Genomic DNA, 19795 nt, shown 5'->3' on the forward strand with positions numbered 1-19795 from the left:
ATCTACCATAATATAATATCATAGTTGTATGTTTTCCCCCAAATGACAACACATAGAGATAAAATAAAAGTTATTTAGAATATTAAGTTACGTGGAGTTATGTTTCATTCTGATCAGACCAGATTCCTGTGCTATAAAGAACATGTTTGTTTTATAGCTAATAGGCTGATTTTTTTGATAAAGCAAGATCTTGTCTCAAATTTTTTATTTATGGGTTTTAGATTCAAAAATGCACCAAAAAAATAATAATTAAAAAACAAATTATTGTTCGAATGGAAAAAGGGAGAACGTATATTGAATACAAATTAAAAAAGTGAACTAGGAAGAGAATTAGCAAGTTTGTCTTAGTATTTATCTTCATTATGGTTAAAGAGGAAAAATTTATAATTATAACGGCCAAAGGGATATAAAAACTTCAAATATTATCTATCGACAAGTTTAAATAAATTTTTTCAGTTTTTTAAAGCATTTATAAAATAATTCGAAATTTAAATATATAATATAGGTACCCTAATTTATATATATTATTATGGTTATGCCCATGAGTGTTTTTTAATCGGCTTTAGGTAATTTTGCCAGGATTACTACCGCCTTTTGGAAATTTTGCCTCATGACATAAATATTTGCGCCTTTTTAAGTTAATATAAATTATATGTTCAAATTATAATTTTAGTCTTTACTGTCAAAGCATTCATTTTATCCATTGATAAAGTTTCTTAGGTTTCTTCAAGCATCAACTAAGATCATGACTATGAATAAGATGCTACTAGTCAATGAGTCCTTTCAATATATTCTTATGATTCCGGATCCGTGACTCCCTACTCTTTCTTTACTTCCTCGCTATTTTTATATTTTCGCCTGATATATAGTTGAACTACAACAGTAAAGACTAAAAGTAAAGTAATAATTTGTTTATTAATTTGATATTAATATTAGCTTTTAAAAAAAAATGTGTTATTAAGTGCCGAAACCATCTTAATCCAAGTATGTGAAAAAAAATTAAGTTTTTTTATAAAATATTAGAAAAAATGATAATTATTGAATTGTGTTTTTAGCTTTATAAATGACTTAGAATTTTTTTTAAATTCTTTAACGTTCCATATTTATTATTTATGTATTTTTTTTAATACATTTCTTTTAAATACATACACACTCTATAAATTAAATATTACTTAAGACAAACAGCAAGTAACATATCAATTATAATTAAATTAAAACAGTAAATATCCACTAAAAAAAGGTTTATGTACATATCTATAATATCAAAGGGTATCTTTTGTGGAGAGTTTACGCAGTAAGTTTATTTTTAATGAACTTTAGTCGATTACACCTTTTTTTTTTTTAATTGTATGCTTTAGAATCACGATGTACAGTATGATTAGGATATGATTATTATTATTTGTTAACAGTGCCATCAAAAATTAATTCCGATTCGAATAATTATATTCGTATGCATTGCGGTGTAGAGAAAATGTTTTGTATTTTTAGACACTCATAATATGAAGGAGATATGATGACAATCCAATCCAGCTTGGATAGTCTCATTTCGAAGTGGTGGCCGATCTATGTCCTCCAACACTCTCAACATGGGTACAACTATTTGGCAAAAGTAAAGAATATGAAATTATGTCTCCTTCTTACAGAAGGAACACTATCTATTGAATTGCTCTTGATTTATTGGTAAAAAGTGAGGAGTTTGCCAGCCTGTACCTAAGCCACTTCTGGTAAGAATCGCTGAAGGGGGTTTTTAAAATGACTAAGGTGTCTAATTTTTTCATGTCTCCTTCTAAGTCCAGTCTCTTCATTCTTCTCTGAACTAGAGTGGAAGGTTGTTTCACAGCATGGCCGTTGGAAAAGGTTACTCTGATTATTTTAGTAGATACAGTTTATAGTGAAATATATGGCGGAGTTGGAGGCCTTGAACGCTTCTTATCACCTTTTTGAATCCGGAGTAGTGTTTTGTCGCTTAGCAAAAAATATAAACTTATTTAAAACGATGCTATTATTTATACTATATGCTGCTAGATAATAGAACCTCCGTTAGTGAACATTCTTTTAATAACGTAGTTAGTGAACTGAGTAAAAATGAAACCCAATAAATTCACTTATTTAATTCTATATATTTTTTTCACCACCATTTGGCACTTTTAAATATCAATTTAAATACTAATAATACTTAAATGAATATTACAACATCGAAAATAAATTCCATTGATATTTTAAAATAATCTTAATAAAATGGGTTTAGGATTTCGAGATGATACAACTTGTATCTTCTTTGTACTTTTTGCACATCAGTACTCTTCAATTTTGGATGAGGTTGCGTGTATTATATAAAATATTAGACTCAATATTTTATTTTTGTAGCTACTGTTGTACTTATCAGTAGTGTTATGAAAGTCCATAACTATCCGGTGTACTCCACTCTTAGGACTGGTCCTATCAGTCCTTGGGACCAGTCTTTAAGAGTGACAGTCCTTCAGACTATCAATACTAAAACTGATTAAAAAAATGAAGAAATAAAGTTGATTCACATCATGAAGGACCAAACTGTATGTTTTTTAAGGCCAGATATGCAAGCCTGAACTGATGGCACCGCAGTCTTCAGTCCTAAATAAGGGATGACACAACACTACTCCTCTGTTATCTGATTAAAAAAATAAGAGGAATCCAATAAATCAAAATTAAAAACAAAGTAACGACTTTGAAAAAAAGTCTTATAATTAAAATCACTAAACTTCGATTAAAACTTGCTTATTTACAATTAAATTCTAAGCAAGACATTATGAAGGTATAAAAAAAAAGATGCATATTATTAGATTTAATATTTTAGGAGCATATTGAAAAGTGTTGGGGATAAAATGTAGAGTCAAAGGATTAAAAATCATTTTTATAAATATCGGTGTGCATGATATCTTAGTTCACTAACAGATGGTTAAGTGATGAAATTTAAAAAAATTAAAATATATTTGTTTTGAGAAAGGAAGTAAATACACATGTCAGCTTCAAAATTTTGGAATATCATATTTTTAACTTTGAGTGATTTTCATTCAAGAATTGAAATCAAATGATTATTGTTAATCATCTGAATCCACTAGAGACAAATATTCAAGTTATTTAAATGAAATATAAAATTATAATTATAATGCTTCACATAAATTCATTTTGCTTTGGTAGTAATACCTGGGATCAAGTTTTTTTTTCTTTTTTTTTTTTGTATACACGTATAATTTTATTTACAATCTATTTACCTGCAATCATGGTGTCCTAAAAACAATTTGAAGGAAAAAATAAAACCACAACACAATACAGTATCAAACTACACAAAAATAAAGACAACACTAAAAAAAAAAAACACCGTTTGTGTTTGCCTTCTTTTATGTAAAAATTGCTTCTATTTGCTGAATAAAATTATTTGGTATTGGATTTTGCAAGCTTCTGAGTTATGGAAAACCTTTCGTATTAAAAAAAATATTTCATCTTGATGGAGACCCATGTAAATAAAAGAAAGGTTTCTTTATATAAAATAACTCCATATGTATGAAAAACCATGAGGTATATCTTGTTTTTAATATCTCTTGTGCCTTCACATTCTGAGAAAAAATGAGCCGGTGTATCGCATTTTGATCGGGTTGTCAACTTGTAGGAAACGAACTATACGATTTTTAATCACTTTTATATTTTTGAAAAAGGTGTCTCTGGGACATATTTAATGCCTATGAAACTCAATTTTTTTTATAACTCTTCGCCTTTCCATTTTTTGACATTCAGAAAGATTCATCCCACAATTGAAGATCTCACCAACATACTTGTGCTTCCCTTTGATGGATGTTCCAGCCAAGTAAATAAACCTTAAATTTTTCTATACAAGTTCTTTCCAAGTCATAAGTGGGAGTACTTTCTAAGATATGACTTTGCGTATGGTAGTGAAGCTAGTCCAGAATGGATTTATCGTCTTGAGTGTTTCAGTAATTTCATGAGGGCCTTCTCCTCTCATGAAATCATTTTCACTTTCGATTTTTTCCATTAGATTATGTTCTATTAGCACGTTCCAAATGGCGTTACTGTCAAACAGTCTCCTCAACGACGAAAAAAACCATGATTTCCAACAGTACTTGATCGAAAGCAGTCCCGATGCTCCATACTTCCTTGGACAAGTAATTATCTTCCAGGTAATCCTTTTATCTTTTCCTCCCGTTCTCAGAAATTTGATTTTTTTTATTTTGTTAGCGAGTCCCTGATTCAATGGTGCAATTTTCAACAAGTGAACTGTCTTGGGAAGAATTCCATACATGTATGAGGATCGGTAGGTGCGCCCCTATAAGGAACGTATATTTGACTCTGTTTTTCTAATTTTTTCCTCTATTTCTTTCATGATTTTAGACATATCTTTAATAAATATACTGGTCCCTAATACTTTTATTTCTGGAACCATTTCAATCTTTCCCACCTTCTAGGTACCCGGCAGGTTTGTGAATACTTTTGTTTTCTGGATATGTATCTCCAGTCCTGATTCATTCTGGTATCCTTCAAGTATTTTCAAGGCAGGAGTTTTTATTTATTCCTGTAATAAAACCTTTAATATACATTTTGACTCTTTCTTTTAAACTTCTTTATGTTGTAATCAGATCAAATAAAATATGAATACATTTTGTACACTGTGAAAAAAACATTAAATCAAACCTTCCAAAAGTAAAAATTACACACAGAATATGTGTGTTCAGTAAAGTTGATAAGTTTTTAACATGAATAGTATTGGTTTTTATTTTAAAAATGTGCATAAAATTGAAAAGTTTTATATTTAAAAATATATATGTTATGCGGTAATTTTAAAAATATATATATTTTTTCCAAAAATAGAAGAATTTTTTGAAACAAAAGTAAATTGTAAATATATAAAAACTATGAAAAATTCTGTTCCATCAATCATTTACTGATTTTTTGTTAAAAACCTCTTTTTTATATGAAAGGACTGTTATGTAACCATGCTGAATATTTAAATAAAATTTATTTTTTAGTGAAAAGGAATAAAACTATAAACTATTTTCTTTAAACAAACATAGTGTTGGTTTATCTGATATCTAAACAACAGGACAAATATAATTCGTATATTTTCTAAATAACTGAATAACTTTTTTTATCATTGTATTTCTTATTTTATTTTTTTTTTTTAAATCTGTTTATATTTTTATCTAACTTTTCTCCAAGACTGCATTATGACAATTTTTTAATAGTTGAGGACAAAAGGCATGAAAATAAAAACAATGATGTATTTGATCGTGGCTTTATTTATTTATAAGTTTGCACAACTAATATTTTAATGTTGTTTCATGTCTTTGTTTGCAAAAAAAAAAAAAAAAATACTGCTTTAGTTAAGCATATAATAAATTCGCAAGTATTATGTTTATTGCTCTCTTATTCAGGGTATCTACTAGCAAAGTTGAACAGAGATTAGATTTTTGCCTCAGTTTGTTTGTTTATCAGTGGAATTGTGGAAAAATTTATGGAACGAATATAGTAAAGCTTTATAGAAAGGTTGTATATAATAATAGTATGAGACCATTAAAATTTTGAGTTTTCAAGGTGACCGTTAAAAACACATATTCGGCTATAATTTTAGGACCAGGTTGGAGGTTGTAGTTGAAGCTGGAGGTAGTTGGTTTGAGTGATTCACTTATTTATTTTGGGAAATGAATGTCAGTTTACATTACACTTAAATTTTCTGTATGTAAACCCTGTATATTTGAATATATATTTAGAAAATCTCCTAGTAAACAAACCCAGATACATAATTATATAAAAATATCCATTTATAAGAGATAATATCTTATTATATTTAGTTATTTATAAACATCATATATTTTTTCACACATCATATTATATAGCTCATTTATATTTATATAATATGATTGTAGTTATATTTCTCCTTTTACATTTGTTTGGATCAAAAAATTATATCCAAAAATAGTTTTAGTCTAGCTTATAAACTATGTACATTTGAGAGATAACTATTTTTGAAGTAAGTAGCATGAAGATGCCCAAATAAAGTATGAATATCTCAGGTATTAAAGTATTATCGTATTTCTATCGTATATTTTTGTATCAAATTAAAGTTTTACCAAAGTAAATAGTAGTTAAAAAAATAGTGAATGACATCAGAAAGGTTTGGTCAATAATCTAGTTTCAATGACTTGAACCACGTGGAATGCTTCTTTCTTTATGTTTTTTTTTTTGTAGTTTATGATCGATTATTTGATTATTTGTGATTTATCGATTCGATTTGTAAATTTTTGTTGTTCTATACCAAAGTCAATTTTTTTTTGAGTACATTTAAAATCAATATGTTAACCAGCTGTAAGTTAGCCTTGGAACCTGTAAATCTGTCACATTTTTGATTCATTGTCAACAAACGCAGCAACAATATTTCCAAAACCTTTTTATATGTATGTGTGCATACAAGATGTTCAAAACTCCTTCCTAATAGATGCTAACAGTATTTTCTATCTGTAGAAACTTCACTCGTCAATCTTCCAACACAATATCGTAGACTTTTGCGATAATTGACGGTGGTTACTTAAATTGGACTTTCTAAGCAAGGAACATCTTCAGTGAACTACTTGAGAATGAAGGAAAGGCTTCACCAAAGTACATAGTCAAATATTTTTCTGCATCTGTTATGGTATAGAGGGTAAAGTTTTTTCAAAACTCGAAATATATGTTCTAATATTATAGTTTCATTTAATTTTAATGTATCAATCCACTCTTGTCAGTGTAAACTTATGCTTATATCATTATAAATTACTTTTCATTACTTTCTATTACATAACCCTTGTTAGACAACCAGGACTTTTGGTACTCCAAGATTTATTAAACCGCTTTTATATAATGAATATTTAACTACTTTTTCCCCTAAAAATTTTTAATATGTTCCTTCAATAACCAGTCACAATAACACATGCGTCATATTTAAGTTAACTCTGCAGATTGTTTTTTAAACTTAATTAGAATCTAGTTCGCAAAGACAGTGAGAACAAAGTAAAGTTTATTTCAAGTGAATTATTCATGAAAATATTTTTTTTTTGCCTCCCTTAGACTCAATAACGGCCTCTGTCCTCTTTCTAGAGGCTGTACAAACGTTACAGATAAATTGTTCAGATAAGTCAGCCCATGCAGCCTTGATGGTGGACAGAAAAGACGTCACAGGTCGGTGATGTTTACTGCAGGCAGCTCCCTCTACCTTGACCTACATAGAATAAATCAAAAGATTTAGATCGGTTGAGCAGGGAGGCCACATGTTTTTGGACAAATTAAAAGAAGATTGTCTCTAGACAACTTCTTATCCTTTGTGGCTGTTGTAATAAGATATTTTTCCCCTTTGCTCTGGACTTTGCTCCCAAGTCATCTTTAAAGATCGTTAGGAGCGTAACCTGGCTCACAATCATATTCTTAATCATACCGCGAATCGTCCTCACTGGATTTCTCGTTAGACGGTTTTTGACACGCATAATCATGGCTTTTGTTTTAACTGTTTTATTGCCACTACTTTCTCGTGGCTCTTCAGTAAGTTTCAAATCATTTTTTAATGTCATATACGACGGTTGTGCTGATCTTTAGATCATTAGAAATATCGTTTGGGATCTTTTGATGCGCGATCATTTCCAAAACAAGATTTTTTTTGTGTTCTATTTTGTCGTCTTTGAAGATACAGCCAATATTTATAACTAAAAACAATTGTTCATGGTTATTAGATTATAACACAACCTCACTTTTGGAAAAAAAATCCTTTCATCACTCGAACAGTGAGCATTTCTTTATATGTAAACTTAAATATGACACACGTAGTAAATGTAATTTTTTAACATTGTAATACTGCATTTTCCTAAAATTATTCGTATATATTAAATTTTTGTTATAAAGCCTGGGGGAAAATAACTAATTTGTTGACACATGAATAAGTTTCCTTCGTTTTGCTAAAGAGGCGTTTGCATATTTATTTTCATTTTGATTTCATCATTACTTTACAATATGAAAAGTGTGACCTGTATAAAACTATTTATATGGCAATAAAAATGTATCTTTAATGACATTATGCACCGTTAATGTATTTTCTTATATGTCCAGTTTGAAAAAGCTGAAATAAAACAGAGTAAATAAAATTTCAAGTATAGAAAGTTACTCATATTTAGAAAGTTATTACAAGTTTGTCATTACATGACTTTGAGAGAATGATAAAAAAGTGTTGATCAATTTCACAAATTTGCAAAACAAAGTAGGAATAAGTTTTTCTTCATATAAGTGAAAAATGTATCATCTCTTCGAATGAAATAGCTACACAGTACCAATATTATTATTAATGACTTAATAATATGTAAGTATGGTTTTTGTATCTATTTAGTAACAACTTTAACTTGATACAGATCAATTATAAAGTAGGAATAGAACATGTTTAATTGAGTTAAAAGAGGAGTAAATGATAATAATTTAATACATCTTATCATTTTAAACTTCAAAGACTCCTATGTGAAAATATTACTAAAAATGAATAAGAAAGAAACAACAGGGAATGCACGACAAAGTTTGGACGTCTGTGTAACATAAATAAAATAAAATTAGTCAGATATATTAAAAAATATGTAAGTATGTTATAAATGTACCAAATAGTACACATGATTTTTCATGTCTAGTAGAAGTTAGAATGATTGATTAGTAGAAATAAATAAAGTAATGGAAATAATTTTTTTTTTTTTTCAAAGAGAGAAGTAACTTTTTTTTGTGTGAGTAAAAAAATAACCCAAAAAACATAAAGTTGTTACTTTTTAAGAGAATATATATCTACCTATTTTCCTAATTAAAACTTGAAAAAGATTTTCTTTCTTACCTCTTATTTATTTATAGAGGCAGATACGGAAATAACTTGAGTCTTTGAATTATATTCCATACAATGCTTGATTTTAAAATATAATTAAATTTTTATTCAAAGTAAAATCAATCAATTAATCATAGAACAACGTAACTCAATGAACAACGCGCTCTCAAAAAATTATTCCCATGAACACAATGCTTCTAGGTGTATGTCCTGTTCGTTACTTCAGAAGGAAATAGACATAATGTATATGGTTAGTTATGAAAATCATGTATATTTTGGGCATGTAAAGAAAGAAACCGAAAACCAACATGGAAACCCTAGAAATTTAAAGAATGCCTTGGAGGATAGCAGCTTAGCATTTCATTAGATCAGCACCAATCAGCTGTAACGAGCGAGGAGAATTATAAAAACAAGGACATGAGCAAAATTTTCTCTCATGTTCCAACATGGACTTATAGTTAGAACTCCCCAACAAATCCTGAATGTTACTCAATGTCTTTTATTAGCACATACGAATGTTCAATCAGGTTTGAAATATAATTCATTGTTGTATAAAATGAGGTCTACAGCACAGGAGTTAAATAATAAAGACAAAACTGAAGAAAAAAAAAAGTTAATTAATCAGATTACCAATTTCAAAGAAGCAGGCCAACTAAAAAGTTTACGGATTTACATTAAATTTAATGACTTGAAATATAATTCCTAGGACAGACAGAGTAATTTTAATAGTATAATGTTTACTTATAATTAATTGAGGGTAACTCTATCTGACCAATTAAATGAAAATAAGAATAAAATAATCAATTAATCATTATTCGATTGTGACAAATTTAATTGAAATTTGTGGTGCCTCCAAACGTTTTATTTGAATATCTTTTTGATAGAAATTTATATTTCTGGTGCAAACAAGTTGATAACGTATGTGAAAAGTGAGACTATTGTCACATGCAAAATCAATCAATAATCATTATTTTATTGTGACAATCAATTTTGGGTACCTTATGAGCAACTTCCAGTGCCTCCAAAGGGTCAATAAGAATAACTTGTTGTTATAAATTTATATGTCATTTACAAAAAAAATGGATTCTGTAAGTGACTGTGAAACAACAAGTTTATTATCAAGCATAAGTTGTTTTTAGTTTATGCTTTTTTAATGTTCTTCTAATGAGTCCGATGGGAATGTACCGTTTAAGTATAAGTAATCATTATACTCGTGGTATAACAGTTACTAGGGAGGATTGGCTAATTGATGTGAGCGTCAAACTCACTAATGTCATAAAAATATGGTCATTTTGAGAGAAGACATGTCTGCTGATAGAGATCATAATAAACTATGGTGCTTCTTCTCCTTTTTTAAAGCATATAACATGAGTCAAAAATCATACAAGATTGTAATCCCAAACAGAAATTATACAATGTCCAAATAGTAATCATAGAAATACAAATAAGTCAACTTAAGAATTCAAAATATTATAAGTTTAATGACAATAACGAAGAAGGAAAAGAAAAATGAAAAACCGGTAGATAACTAATCAGATCAATAAGTGACGTTGTGACGTTCTGACAATAAACGTTCGTAAACACTCTATGTTAGTGCCTACTGTGTATAGTATTACTTATTAGTTCTTAGTATTTCCCTTGAATGGAGAGGGAGCCAGTAATTAATATCACTTCAGAAACGTAATCACAAAGCCAAGAAGGGAATTCCTGGTTCTTGTGATTCACAGTGTATATTTTACCTTGCACTTTGGAGACTAGCCAATCAATTTTCCACCTATCCTTATATCGTGAGGACGCTAGAATGAGCCAATCCATGGGATTCAATCTCACATAAAAGTTTCTCAAGACTTCTTCCTCCACCATCCTAAGAATTGGGGTAATTTTTAAACGTTGGTAGAATAAATGAAAAGAGGTCTCCCAAATGTATTTCTCTCCTTTGGATCTTCCCCGGATTTATTCGTAAAAATACAGGACTTTGGTGATTCATCTTCACTCATACGCTATAATTTTTTAAATGTGGAGGAATAATTAAAAATAACATTCATATATAGTTCCTACCAACATATACTTTTTTTTTAAATTTACGCTCACCACAATTTAACCAATATTCAATTATCTAACAGTTACTCCATCTGACCTCAGAATTGTCTTTGAAGTTCATATACATATAATATTTCCTTCTGTAGGAGTGATTATCAATTGAACCTCCCCTTATTGAATTCAAAAGAACAGTGTCTCCGGAGCGCGTTGTCTACTGAGCTATGGTTTCTCAATTTTTTTTGATGGAAAAACACCTGTGAGTAAGAGTAGTAGAGTAAAATGGTGTGAAGAAAAGATAATCCCTGTTTGTGCAATAAAACATACTTGAGAGGATGTTATAAATAAGGTTCATAGCTGTCTTTGTTTAATTTTTATATATGTCTTCTGTAAGAGAGTGACTTTTTAATCGTGCTAGAAAATGTCTAGTGCATGTACAACGATAAATGCTTTATACGATAATGAAATGTAATTTAAGTGATATAATTGGAATGTCAACATATAGACACTCTCGAAAAAAATCAAGAAAAGGAGAAAATTTATAGGATGAGTTAAGATTCCAAAGAATGTTTGCTATGGTTTAAAACCTTTAAGTGATTATAAAGCGTTATATATTGACGCAACCTTGTCGTTCAAATCAAAATCTATGAATTCATAAAAAAATTTATTGTGACGATCAATTTTGAGTAGTGAAGGTGCAATTTTCATCATAGGATTAATATAAATAATTTTTTGTTATAAATTAAGAGGTCAAATGCAAACATCATTCCATTTCTAGGAAAAATATTCTAGCTTACTTTTCTGTTGATGGGTCTCATATTCTTCAAATACAAATATTAAAATTTAGCTGAATTCTAAAAGATAGAGGTAATGTGAATACACGTGTGAGCTTTTAGTATTGATTAATCCAAATTATCCGCCTTACTAATAAAGGGCCAATTTCAAATCATTAGTTTGTATAAAAATAAATCTTATTCAAAATATGTTTTTATAAATACTATCAAATTAAATTTGAAACTGTAATTATATAACAGCAAGCACTCACATGCGAGTACTTTTTTTTTTTTTGCAATTAATTTATTCAATTTAGGTTTACTCTTAACATTAAAAATATTATTTATATTCGCGTATCAAATTTGAATAAGGTAATGAGGCCCATTCGATAATATGTTATTGAATGTAACGTCTGTAGGGTTAAAAGCATATATTTTATTAACTGTTTTTAAATTTCTTTAGTTATTTAAAATTTTATGTTTAAAGGGTGAGCAGAAGTATCCAGACACATTTATAATTGTTTTTATTTTTTTAAATCTAGTGCGATTATCATGCTGAGCTTCTACTTTACCTGAAAGTACTGTCTACAGACAACAACTTTTGTTTTATACCTATTCTGTTTAGTCTCACAATGAAGCAGCAGGAGAATAAACCTAACTCCATAGCTCCTTCAGATCCTCGAAGGTCCATGTGAAGAGGAACATGTAGAAGATGTATTAAATTCCTGCTCAGCCTTTATGTCCCGTTTACAGCTGATGATCAATACGAGGGTGATCATATTCAATTATACTTTAGCTAATTATTCAATATATATTTTATAAATTTTGTCCTAAAATGTCATCTTCTATTATTTAAACCCACATGATAATATTGTCCGGATACTTCTGGCCATCTCTGTATGTATCGAAGGTTTTTTGTATAATACATTTTCACGTGATGTCATTGTTTTGGAAGTTGACCATCTTGGAGGCAGAAAAACACCTTGTTTATTGTTTTTAAACAAAACTATCTTCATATTGATTTATGAAAATGGTAAATTAATTATCTAGCTTACGATATCTTCTCAGACGTTAAAATGTATTTTTTTAAGACTGGAATCTATTTATTGAGGTTTCCAAAACTGTTGATAAAGCGTTCTTATTATTTATTGACTCCAACCATGAATATGCAGAAGTGAGGCATAGAGGAAATGGGGTAAGTCTTATGTCTCATAAAAATGTAGTTTTTTATTATAATATTGTTTTAATTCGGAAATAACATATCCTTTATAGTAGAGAAGTGGCTGTGTAGTTAAGATAACTAAATCCAAAATTATCACAGATCACTATTTGTGGTTTTGTATTGATAAGAGTTTCTTACCCGAATACTTCTTAGTGCGTTTAAAAACTGTTACATTCGGATCAAAGTTCCTGTATGGAGCAGAAGAACTTAAAAATGGATCAAATTGTGGATGAAATGATTATTATTTTAATGTTCTATAAAAAAGCACAACTGATTGTATTATTTTTCTTGCTTAATTTCTAACTATTTGGACCTTCTTTAGTATTTGGTATAATATTTAATAGATTTTATTTGATGAAAAAAACAAACTATACGAGGTTATCTCATAATCTAAGTAGTAATTAGGAAGGAAGATGTATACTTCAAATTTGAAAGAATTATCCATAAATAAAGTACTATTATAAGTGAAGTTTAAGTTAAATAATCATCAATGCAAAATTATATATTCAAAAGGAAATGTCAGCAAAAACATGTTTGGTAAGACATCCAAGTTATCATCAGAAATTTTTTCCCAATTAACTATAACAAGAAGAATTAAAAAGTTGTCAGTTAAATGTTGATGATTTATAGAATCTTTTTGATATTGCTGCATGTCTTTGCTTCAAAAATATACAAAAAAAAATCAACAGCAGAATTTGTATATATGGACCCTCAAAAAAACCAAAAGATGAAATTATTCATTATGTGGATCAATCATTCGCCAAAAAACTTATCCAAGGATTTGAAATTGATGAAAAGAATATTCATGAGTATAATGAACTGACATCAATGATAAATTAAAAGTTAAAAATAAAGACTTGGGAAAGAAAGAATAACTATTTTACAAGTCCACTATTTTGAAGATACGAACTAAGCCTCCAATTCCATTCTTAATGATTCTTCTATACAAGAAGCACGGCATACCATACAGAAACAAACGACCAATCTTACGAAATCCAGTGAAATACTTGTAAGATACGGTAAGAAAATCTATAGTTAGAGGAAGAGTCATCTTTTTTTACTCCAGAGCAATGGAGGTGAAAAGGAGAAGTTCAGCTGTTGATTATTATACTATTTTACTTTTAAAAATCACTTCATCCTAGTATTTTCCTTATTTTTATCAGGCCTCAGTAATTTTCCTTTATGGTATGACTTCATAAAAGGGATAGATATCGTCTCCATGTATTTTTGTCAAGTTGGATACCACCCGGACTGTCATATTCGTCTCATTTTTTCTCATGAATCACACTCAACTCGAACAAAATAGCATAAGGAGCTTATAGTAATCTCGGAATCGTTAGAAGAACTTCGGAAAAAGGGGAATCCCGTACAACACAGTATATTATATTTGCATGAAGGATTTAAGTGTATCTTTTAAATCTGTAAAAAAATATAATTTTCTTTTTCTTTGGGAGCTCAACAACCTTATCTTATTTTAAAACATTTTTGCAATTGAATTGGTTCCTCAATAAAAGAGAACGAGAAATATCAAAAAAAAAAAAAAAAAAAATTGAAACTGTAATTGACTAAGTTTATTCCTATATACAGATTGTCTTTAATTATTACGAGTATTCATTGATGCATAGCAAGAATTTGCATTAATCGTATTGAAGAAGAAATATATTATGCTAATAAATCTATCATGCAAACTGCAACTCCCTCCTTAATGTATAAAATATACTGGGACTATATAAAGGGGGACTTACATCTTATTTTCACACTTTAGCTTAGTAAGTATAGAAGAAGATGAAAGAAGTATGAATACTATTATGTAGTTATATCGTAGCATTGAAGGGATATATTAAGTCATTGATGAACATTTTCAATACATTCGTTTTAATTAAGAGAACATGTATGACTATGTTACTATTACGTATATATACTTTTAATAAATATAGAAAAGAATATATACTAGAAATCAAGTAATTAGTATGAATGTGAAAATAAAAACATTACATAATTTGTCAGTACTGATCCAATTGTTCCAAATATGTACAAATATTTATCTTCAGTTTTTCTAATTTTAATTTTACTATAGAAGAATCTCAAGCAAATCTATTGTTTTTATATATCTAGCTAGATACATAGCCTCTTCCATCATTAAGTTTTTCATAATTAAAGATTGCAAATGCATGACCTTTTTGATTTCTGGGAAATCAATAACTCATACTAATGAATTTTCTGGCGAAGATCGAGATTTCATCGAAACTTTTCAAGATAGTATTAATAACGTGGTATTAAAAGGGTTTCAAATATATTATATTTAATTCCTTAACATACTAGTCAGCTTTACAATATGACATTCTCAGAGACCAAAACTCGACAAATTTTATTGACCTTGACAAATCCAATATGATGTGTTACAAAACTATTTGTCAATTTATTGGGTTGAAGCGTAAAAAACAACATCATTTTGCAAATTATATCACTCAAGTTGGATTTAAATATTTTAGTATATCTAGCAAAAATCTCATAAAGGAGGCTAATAGTATCATACACCTGAGTAAAAATGTTCAAATTCTCTTTGTGCAAGTTCTAGAAAATTACTAAGTAACTTTTTAAATCTTGAATTTAATAAAGTATTTACTCTAAAAAAAAGTGTTTTATTCAGATTGTAAAAAATAATGCATTTTCATAATATATAAATCAAAGAAAAGCAGAATAAAATATAATTAGTTACCTTTTAATTTTGAACATCTGTATCTATGTCATTATTGATTATTAATTAGTGTGGAGATCCTAAATTTTCATTGGGTTAATATTTCAATATGGTGATAAGCAATTAAGTTTTTTAAAACATGATTAAGACGAACTAAGTTTCGATGTTGAAATTATATTAAGGTTTTCCAATATAAGTCTACAGAAGTTAAGAGGTCACTTATAATTTGTTATCCCATAATCACTTAGCATTCAACAATTCACAAAATCTATTTATGCAAAAAAAAAAAAAAGAAGAAAAATATGCATAATAGACAAAAGTATGGAAAAAAAAGGCTGCATATTTTTTAAGAAATGATAAATCTTTGTTTCTCACTAGTTAATTTATTCGGAAATTATTTCTTCTTGTGGAACTCTCCAGTTACAAATAACTATTTATATGTAATATCAGAATAGATATTCTTTGTAAGCCAAAATATCAAGAAAAGAGAAGCTCATTATCTTTAATAAGATCAATTGAAAATAAAATAAAAGGACCTCACGATTGAAATGGAATATTTGCTTGCTCTATATGATAAATTGCTATTCGAAAGGAAGTTGAAAGTATAGGATGTCAAAAAAAGTATAGGATCTTGAACAAGTGAGGTTGGTTGTATTGTTTTTGGGATGGTTTGAAGTATGTATTCTCTGCTCCTACATTCCTTCAAATAAAACAAATTATTGACATCAACTACAATTCGATGCATTTTTTTCAAGTCTATCAAGTAAATCAACATCGGTGCTTCGAGGAAAGAAATGAGGTTTGGCCCTCATTTAAGAAAAAAATCATTTTTCCCCATCTTGAAAATGTCATCTTGTGGGCATTGTTCGATTCAATTCTGAGAGTTAAAAAGAACTTTTAGTGCTATGAAGAATGGTATGGGAGGACCAAAATAAACTAACCTATTAGTGGAAGTAAATAACAAACTCCTTAAACATTAAAAACATTGATTCCTCCCTGGATAGTAGGTCCCTGGCGGAGGTCAGACCTGTGCTTGTATAAAATGTATCCCTGTTAGTTGGATTTTAAAATAAGGAAAACTCCATTCATAATAGACTCTCAGGACAAACTAATCAACATCCAGTATTTACCAGCTTGATTCATTTAATTCCTCCAAGGATTCCATAGAAACTCTCTCACTGAGGGAGAAGCCGGTTATCTTTAAAAATAACTATTTGATTTTCCAAAGACAGAAATCAAGACTTATTCTCAATCTTTTCAGCCAGTAAATATTGATCTCCACATCATGTCTATCCTTAGAGCACCAAGATATAATACTTAATGTCAATAAAGTGTCTTGTGGTGAATACTAAAATAAAATGTTGAGTTTAACATAATTAATTTGTCAAATTTATTATAAAGATGTCTTTTATTTATGTTCAGAAAAAAGATTCGTTTTGTGATAATGTAAACTGTCGACTAATTATAAAAGAAAAAAAAATCTTCCAAATAATTTATTCAATTCATGTAGTACTTATAGTGTTTATCACGAATCTGTATTTATTTTTTCCGTATTAAATCTGGTTTTTGAAAATGTAAAATTTCGTTTTGAAGAATTTTTCCTTTTTTTAATGTTTCTTTAATTAGACAGATGGAGTTGCACTGATTAAGTATAAGTATAAGTTTTAGTATAACATTTACTTTATCTAACCTAGAAATTGTTTTTGAAGTCAACCTACATACATATTATATATTTCCTTCTCTTTGAGTGACAGTGAATTAAGCCTACACACATTGAGCTCAATGGAATAATTTCAACAGAGTGTTTTGTCTATTGAGCTAGGCCACTCCATTACACGTTTTCTTGGTTTGAATAAGGAAAAAATATGTAATCCACATGAAATTTAGTTTATTCAATGTTAAATTTTATGTTGATCCCAAATATGTGCTTGTATTTGTTTTTTTATCATCTAATCTTGAGAAAATAGAGTTTATAAGTTAAAGAACACCCATATTTTATGGGTCTTTTGTAACAGAAATAACGCCTCGATTTTTCAATTGTTTTTACGCCAAAGGAGTTCATTTGTACTTGTAAATCATCAAACATAATTTACAAAATAAAATTTAATTTCAAAAGTTCTAGTTCAGCTGCAATATTGATGGTTTTCCATATATTGTGAAAATAATCAATAAGTGGTTAATAACAAAACATATAAAAACTCCATTTTTTTCTTATATATATTTGGATTTTTTTTTTTTCGTTTCTTTTTCAATATAATTAAGTATGACAGGATTTTAAGAAGTTTAGTAATTAACCTTGGTATATTTCTGCTTCTTAAAAAGAATCATATCGATATTGCTAGTCCATTATACCTTTTTTGAAATAAATATTTGATGCTTTATTAAGGGAAATATTTGTTTTACTTTTAGGTATAAGGGTGGTTAAGACATGTTAATGAACATAAATATATAAATAATAAAATTGCTGAAAGCACAAATAAACAAATTTTTATAATGAGATAAATCAAATTAAATTTTGCTATGTTTATTACATCATTGTATAAAGTTGTATGTATTTATATAAATTCTATTATCACACTCAACATATGTAAACTTTTTTATTACGTAATAAATGAGATAAGAACTCCATTTAAAGCTGTTCTTTACCTCGTACTATACTATAGATATTGATTGTCCAAAACGAGTTTTTTTTTTTCGTTTTTTTTCACTGACAAGTATCAGACATATAAATCATTTGGATGGATATATAGATTAAGGCAGTTTTATTTTCAACTTTTTTCGAATTTCGATTACGGCTAGTGGGAAAAAGTTGTGATATGGAAATTTTTAGTTAGGTTGTATTAAAAAATTTCTATTTTTTGCTCCATAAAAAGTGTTATATACACTATTTGTTAAAACTGTACTATGGAACAAATTAGAGAAAAAGTTAGGAAAATTTGATAATCCGCTTATAGCGCGCATCATCTTTTTATACATTTTTAGAAAGGTAAGATGAATATTTTTTATGTTATTCTCTGCTTTTTCTTCATATGGTGGCTTCAGAAAAATAATTAATAAATGTTTCTTATAGGTTATAATAATGTCTATCATGATTAATTAGTGAAAAATAATGATTTATGCCGTATTTTAATACTTTTTGGTGTAATAAATTACTTTTATCTCCCTTCAAACTGCCTAATGATCACCTCCTACCTATTTATATTTACCTATTTTGGAAAGGTAATTTTCATATCAAATGATAACTTTTCCACACGAGCCGTAATCTAAATTTTAAAAAAGTTGAAAATCAAACTGGTCTAATATGCAGGGTGGTGATTTTAAATCTCATCAGATTCAGCTAAAAAATTCTATGAGAAAAAATACAAAATTCGAATGCCGTATGACCATTATTGTATGCTTACGTACCAGATGCACCCCAAGGACACAAAAAAATCAATACATCAATAGTGTCACGCTAAAATTTTAAATTTGTAAAGTTTGACCAATCAGGAAATTTAAACCTGTTTTATTCATGAAAAAAAACAATATTTTTAAGTCCTAAATGTTCAGGCAAAAGAAATGTAACTTCCGAGCTCGCCGGATTTAAACCTCTTGTACTACTTTACGTGCGTCATTTTGTTGAGAGAGTCCAATAAACATGCACATAACACTGTTGACACCATGCGTGCTTCTACTCTCGGCCAACATGCACTAGGAGTTCCCTTTCAAGGTTTGTCACAGTTTTGGGGCAGGATGGAGAATGTTGCAGAAGCAGGAGGTGGTTGATTTGAGAGATTGACTTCTCTATGCACCCTACATGTAAGAGCAAACGATTTGTGAATTGTACAAATAATTTTGGGAAATAAATTGTATTATACATTATCCTGAAATTTTCTGGTTTTAACATCTCCACCCTGTGCATATTACCTCGTTCAAGAAGTGCCGAGGCTTACTCACAGAGGGCGCCACAATGGTCAAATGTTATGTTTTTACGTAGTGCCATACTTAAAACGAAACATATCAAATTTTTATGATAATCAGACTATTTTTCTACAAGTAACAGAGCTTGAATTGACGCAACTTCTGGTGTTTGTAAAAAATGGATTCAAACAAATTTAGAGTGTTGAAATATCACTGCTTCTCGATGGGAAACAATATCGTAAACACAAAAGTTTAGCTGGATAAGTGTTATCCAAGCTCTGCTCTATCGAAAGCAACTG

The 19795-nt window shown here is 28.7% G+C and overlaps 1 long non-coding RNA gene across 1 annotated transcript; it reads left to right on the forward strand.

Annotated features, from left to right (window-relative positions):
- The first annotated feature begins 3308 nt into the window (after positions 1-3308).
- LOC139907228 (uncharacterized) lies at positions 3309-5401 on the forward strand. Its single transcript, XR_011783681.1, has 3 exons — positions 3309-4172; positions 4231-4306; positions 4384-5401. It is a non-coding gene; the product is annotated as an uncharacterized lncRNA (long non-coding RNA).
- The last annotated feature ends 14394 nt before the right edge of the window (positions 5402-19795 follow it).

This window comes from Lepeophtheirus salmonis, chromosome 14 (assembly GCF_016086655.4).
Source record: "Lepeophtheirus salmonis chromosome 14, UVic_Lsal_1.4, whole genome shotgun sequence".
In the NCBI taxonomy this organism is placed as follows: domain Eukaryota; kingdom Metazoa; phylum Arthropoda; class Copepoda; order Siphonostomatoida; family Caligidae; genus Lepeophtheirus; species Lepeophtheirus salmonis.